The sequence below is a fragment of the Lissotriton vulgaris genome, unplaced genomic scaffold, assembly GCF_964263255.1.
Source record: "Lissotriton vulgaris unplaced genomic scaffold, aLisVul1.2 SCAFFOLD_2932, whole genome shotgun sequence".
Lineage (NCBI taxonomy): Eukaryota > Metazoa > Chordata > Amphibia > Caudata > Salamandridae > Lissotriton > Lissotriton vulgaris.
This window is the reverse complement of record NW_028245456.1, coordinates 206,340-212,819: the sequence shown is the minus strand read 5'-3', so window position 1 is coordinate 212,819 and position 6,480 is coordinate 206,340. Positions and strand designations below refer to the sequence as shown.

The 6,480-nt window shown below is 39.9% G+C and overlaps 1 pseudogene; it reads left to right on the top strand.

The window, feature by feature from the left end:
* Window positions 1-613: 613 nt before the first annotated feature.
* Window positions 614-3,072, top strand: LOC147666416 (uncharacterized; annotated as a pseudogene).
* Window positions 3,073-6,480: the final 3,408 nt, after the last annotated feature.

Here is a 6,480-nt window from a genome sequence, read left to right as displayed (position 1 = left end):
AATTTACTTCTCAGATGTCATTACAGCAAAGACACTGGATTAACATCTACAATATAGAAAGATTTGTCCCACCAACTCTGTCTCTTGGGTTGATCTATGTTGTTTCCAAGTGTGCCAGACCTCCAAAGTTAATGGTGTACCTTTTTGGGCCTCACCGGAATAGGAAGCTTAAAAAGGGCCAGTGTTACACTATTGATAATTTGAGAACTACCCTAACATGTTTTAATCCATGTTCATTACTTGTATAAAAAATGTACCTCACTTGTAAGTACTAATCCTCAAAGACCCTATCAGTGCTTTTAAAACTCCTAAATTAAATGCGATAAACTGCAGTCAGAATGAGCTTAATTTTACTTGAGGGAATCCTTGTGGGCATAACTTGGAGAAAATGAATCCATGAGGGGTATCTTAATAAAAATAAGGGGCTCCTCAGTGAAAGTTTATAAGACAAGTTAGATAGGCTGGCTTCAAAGATAAGAACATTGATCTCCAAAAAAAAGCTATAATTAGGTGAATGCAAATGTGAAGAAGAGCTTCAGCAGCGTAGTTTAGAAGTTAATGTTGAGTTTTAACATAACCAAGTACAGACTTCGGAATTAGATTCAGACTTAAGATGGCATGTAGCCAGGAACAAAGCCAACTTAGAGATACAAATAACTTGAATAAGAGCAATAAATGTGAGAACAACTTTAGTTATCAATCCCACCTCACTAAACACAAGAGAACTCATACTGGACAAAAACCGTATCAGTGTCTTGAATGCCAGAAAGGCTTCAGTCGGAAAAGCGATCTCATTCAACATGTAAGAATTCACACTGGGCACAAACCTTATCAGTGCACTAAGTGCCTGAAGTGCTTTAGTCAGAAAAACCATCTCATTCAACACGAGAGAACTCATACTGGGCTCAAACCGTATCAGTGCTCTGAATGCTGTAAAAGCTTCAGTCGGAAATTCAGCCTTACTGTACATGAAAGGACCCACACGGGGCAAAAACCTTTTCAGTGCTCTGAATGCTTGAAAAGCTTCAGTGAGAAATCTGTTCTCACTTGTCATGAAAGAACTCACACTGGACTAAAACCGTATCAGTGCTCTGAATGCCAGAAAAGGTTCAGCCAGAAATCTAGTCTCACTCAACATGAGAAAACTCACACTGGACTAAAACCATATAAGTGCTCAGAGTGCCAACAAAGCTTCAGTTGTAAGGCCAATCTCATTCAACACGAGAGAACTCATACTGGGCTCAAACCGTATCAGTGCTCTGAATGCTGGAAAAGCTTCAGCCGGAAATCTACTCTCTCACGACATGCGGTAACTCACACTGAGCAAAAACATTATCAGTGCTCTGAATGCTATAAAAGCTTCAGCCAGAAATCTGGTCTCACTTGTCATGAAAGAACTCACACTGGACTAAAACCGTATCAGTGCTCTGAATGCTGGAAAAGCTTCAGCCGGAAATCTACTCTCTCACAACATGCGGTAACTCACACTGGGCAAAAACATTATCAGTGCTCTGAATGCTGTAAAAGCTTCAGTCGGAAATTCAGCCTTACTGTACATGAAAGGACCCACACGGGGCAAAAACCTTTTCAGTGCTCTGAATGCTTGAAAAGCTTCAGTGAGAAATCTGTTCTCACTTGTCATGAAAGAACTCACACTGGACTAAAACCGTATCAGTGCTCTGAATGCCAGAAAAGGTTCAGTCAGAAATCTAGTCTCACTCAACATGAGAAAACTCACACTGGACTAAAACCATATAAGTGCTCAGAGTGCCAACAAAGCTTCAGTTGTAAGGCCAATCTCATTCAACACGAGAGAACTCATACTGGGCTCAAACCGTATCAGTGCTCTGAATGCTAGAAAAGCTTCAGCCGGAAATCTACTCTCTCACGACATGCGGTAACTCACACTGAGCAAAAACATTATCAGTGCTCTGAATGCTGTAAAAGCTTCAGCCAGAAATCTGGTCTCACTTGTCATGAAAGAACTCACACTGGACTAAAACCGTATCAGTGCTCTGAATGCTGGAAAAGCTTCAGCCGGAAATCTACTCTCTCACAACATGCGGTAACTCACACTGGGCAAAAACATTATCAGTGCTCTGAATGCTGTAAAAGCTTCAGCCAGAAATTCAGCCTTACTGTACATGAAAGGACCCACACGGGGCAAAAACCTTTTCAGTGCTCTGAATGCAGGGAAAGCTTCAGTGAGAAATCTGGTCTCGCTTGTCATGAAAGAACTCACACTGGACTAAAACCGTATCAGTACTCTGAATGCCAGAAAAGGTTCAGTCAGAAATCTAGTCTCACTCAACATGAGAGAACTCACACTGGACTAAAACCGTATAAGTGCTCAGAGTGCCAACAAAGCTTCAGTTGTAAGGCCAATCTCATTCAACACGAGAGAACTGACACTGGACTAAAACTGTATCAGTGCTCTGAATGCTGGAAAAGGTTCAGTCAGAAATCTAGTCTCACTCAACATGAGAAAACTCACACTGGACTAAAACCATATAAGTGCTCAGAGTGCCAACAAAGCTTCAGTTGTAAGGCCAATCTCATTCAACACGAGAGAACTCATACTGGGCTTAAACCGTATCAGTGCTCTGAATGCTGGAAAAGCTTCAGCCAGAAATCTACTCTCTCACGACATGCGGTAACTCACACTGGGCAAAAACATTATCAATGCTCTGAATTCTTGAAAAGCTTCAGTGAGAAATCTGGTCTCGCTCGTCATGAGAAAACTCACACTGGAGTAAAACCGAATCAATGCTCTAAATGCCAGAAAAGGTTCACTTTGAAAAAAAATCTCACTAGACATGAAAGAACTCACTCTAGGCAAAGACCTTATCAGTGCTCTGAATGATGGAAAAGCTTCAGTCAGAAATCTGGTCTCACTGAACATGAGAAAACTCACACTGGGCAAAACCTTGTCATTGGTCTAAATGCCAGAGAAGCATCTGCTGGAGACTCAGTTTGATTCAACATGAGAAAATCCACAGGAAAAAAAAATGTATCAGTGCTCTCAGTGTGACAAAAACTTCAGTTATAAAAGCAACCTCTCTACATGACAGAGACAAGGTAGGAGAGTAAAAGGTGCTCTGAGGAGAAGCTTTCAGCATTGCAAAACCTTCACATGAAGCAGCCACAAAGACATCAATCAATTTATCGTCCAACAAACTGTTTACTTAGAAAAGCGCACAATGAGGGATAGAAATTTGTGAATTAACCTCATTCCTTAGTGACTAGTTGTGGCCTCATTCCATTCCGTGTATTTTGCTTCCTGAGTGTTAATAAGCCGTGGCTCTGACCCACAAGGTCCATTTGATCCTGAACTTTGAGGCCACGCCTCCAAGGATCTGGAATCCAAGTAACCTCAAACTATTTCAAGCCTTAATGAGCCTCAGCAGGTGCCTGCGGCAGAAGTCCCTTTGTCGTAGGACTCTATGGGACCAACCTCTGTTCATGCCTGTGCAATTTGTGACTGATTATTGAAAAAAACTAAATGAGATGGAAGGACTGGTCATTTTTTCTCAGCAACATCCCACCACATCATTCTCCAGTCTCTGTGTCTCTGTGCCACTAAAGACAAGACCAACCATATGCTAACCATTCCTGTCACTACCCTAAAAAGTCCTAATGACTTCTGTTCCAATGGGACACAGCTTCGTATTACAAAGATCCACTTTAGTGACCCCTTTCCAGGTCCATTTATGTTACAAATGGAACCTACTTCCCATCTGCTGAGGACAGTTTCACGAGCTTTAAAATCACATCAGACATACCCAAAAGAGTTTCACAGATAATCTGAGTTGTACATTTTTAGTACTACTAAAGAACTACAAAATGCTTTTCACAAATTACTTGCGGTTGTTCTGCTTCTCCTATCTTTTTCTGTGTGTAGTTGTCTGCCCCGACTTCACAGTTTCCGCACACGTTAGTATAGTTTTTAGTAGTAAATGTGGAAGGGACAGAAGGAGTGGCTGTAAAATGGGGAATGCTTATAAATAAAGGGGAGGGGTGAAGGCAGAACTAAGGACGAGTTAGGGAGGGGTTTAGGGAAAAGACAGGCACTCACCCACTAAAGAGTAAGCCCATTTCTGTTTATAAACCACAACTCTAAAGTCACTAAGTCATAATGTCCCTAAAACAATCGTAAATGTACTTGTGCTCAGAGGGAGATTAAGTCCAACATCACACATGGCCATCCACTGGAACTGCAGCAAACTCCCATAAATAATAATGGTGGTAGGGAGATAAAATAAAACCCTATAGGAAATAATGCTAAATTAAATATTTAAAACTTGTTAAAAAAAATCTAAATAAATGTCATTTAATGGCAAAAAATATTTACAAGGAAACATTTCATTATTTTTTAATGTTGTAATACATTTTTTAAATTTAAACACTAGTATAACATTCATTATTAGTAAAGTCAAATTACATGTGTTCAGCACATTTAATAATTATTAATACATAAACAAGATGTTACTTCAGGTGGGAAACCTTTAATTCAATCTTAAGAAAAAATATAATCTTTAATATGTTCAACTAGGGTGGAAGTCTCCCTGTGTAAAAATATATGGAATATTTTGAATGTTTTTTAAACTTAAAAAAATACATCTTTTTAAGTTAAATAATATTGTAAATTAATTTGATATACTTTAAATGTAGAACAAAATGCTTCAATACCTTTAACTTGTATTTTAATTAAATATGTAATTGATTTTAAAGATGTTAAAAATGTTTTTTAAAGATTTGTTGAAAAAATCCCACTGAAAGTAAAATCCCTGTATTTTCTTATTATGTACTCTAAATTACTAAATTGCCTCAGATGGGACAAAGCCTTTAAAAAAGTTTTGTATAGAATTCATTGAATTTTTTTTTTTGAAAAGACAAAACACATTATTTTAATGTATCTTTATTTCTTATGAGGTTCTATTTCTAGGTCTCGGCTAGACACTACTTGCGCTGTCTCAAAGAGACATGTTTATCTCCTTTATAGGCTTCAGCCCACTCACAGACTTACCATTTGCTGGCTCTACCATCGATCTAATATTATTTATCCCCATTTGTCCATGGCATACATTCGTCATGTCTCTACCTACGAGAGCATAGACCAATTACTACTATCCATCTGCCCAGCTGCCATTTTAGCATTTGTTATCAGTGCTACTTTTTTCTTTAATTTAGAGCACTTGAGACGGGCGCTCATGGTTTATGGAGCACCGCTGAAAACAGGGATGAAATTCTTGTTCTCATCTCATAATATTTGCTGTCCATTCAAACACCAAAATCAAATGTCAGATGCTGTCTCATCTGCTGACTGCTATCATACACGATGGTTCCGCCCTGTGTTCCGCCCCATTCACGTTACCTGCACCCCCCTACCGCCACCGCCATATAGCGTGTGCCTCACAATGTGCATGAAAACTGAAGCCCGAAATCAAAAGTCAGACGCGGTCACATCTGCTGACCGTTCTCTATACAATGGCTCCGCCCTATGATCTGCATCTGTCTCTCTCATCCCTTACACCGTTCTACGCCCCCCCACTGCCACGCCATACAGTGCATTTGCGCCTCACAACGCACATGAAAACTGAAGACTGAGATCAATTGTCAGATGCTGTCTCATCTGCTGACTGCTTTACCCTAAACGAAGTGCAACACGAGGCCGTTTAAAAAACGAAGGAACACAAAGTAACAAAACTTGCGCAGGTCTCCCTAGCACAGCGAGAGAGCCCCTGCTACCGTATTTACTGCTTTCTCAGAAAATAGCCACATAATGCCTTCGGGGCCTTGCTGTTTGAACACTTTTTGGCCCATATCTCTGCTTGTGGTGGTCCCAGGATGACGGGACCACCACCAAAAAGTCAACATAATACAGCCTTTCTTTGAAAGGTACTGTCAGAGTCCTCACTCTTAGTGGGGACTGCAAAACGATCACCTCCCCTGGATTTCCGTGTCTTTTTTAGCTCTCCCACGGCTGTAGCTTTTACTCTACAGCCGGTAGTGTTTCAACCCCTAGGGGCCAGATGCATGGTAATTTAATGGCATTTAATCAGACCTGGAAGGCCTGGAAATCCACAAATGTGATGTTGATCCTATGCCCTCTAGGGACTGACTGTATGGTTGCAATTCAATGCTTTTTCAGTGTGATGGCCTCTCCGGGTTGTTTTTATCATTGCAGCTTTGATATCAAACCCATGAAAGAATACACAAACACAAGGTTAATTACTGAAAAAATCTTACTGGGGTTACCATAATGATTGCAAATGTTTTTTTGGTTATCACAGTAATGTTAATGATTTTTGCAAAAGGTACGTGTTTATCACAAAACAAATGATTGAAAGAATATGAGATGTTTGGGTGACCCTCCAAGGGGTCCCCAATGATTACACAATGTCATCTATGTATGTTCCATCTGACAATGTACATATTTGTAAAATATTTTGTAGTTTTTAGAAGTGTGTTTTAAATAAA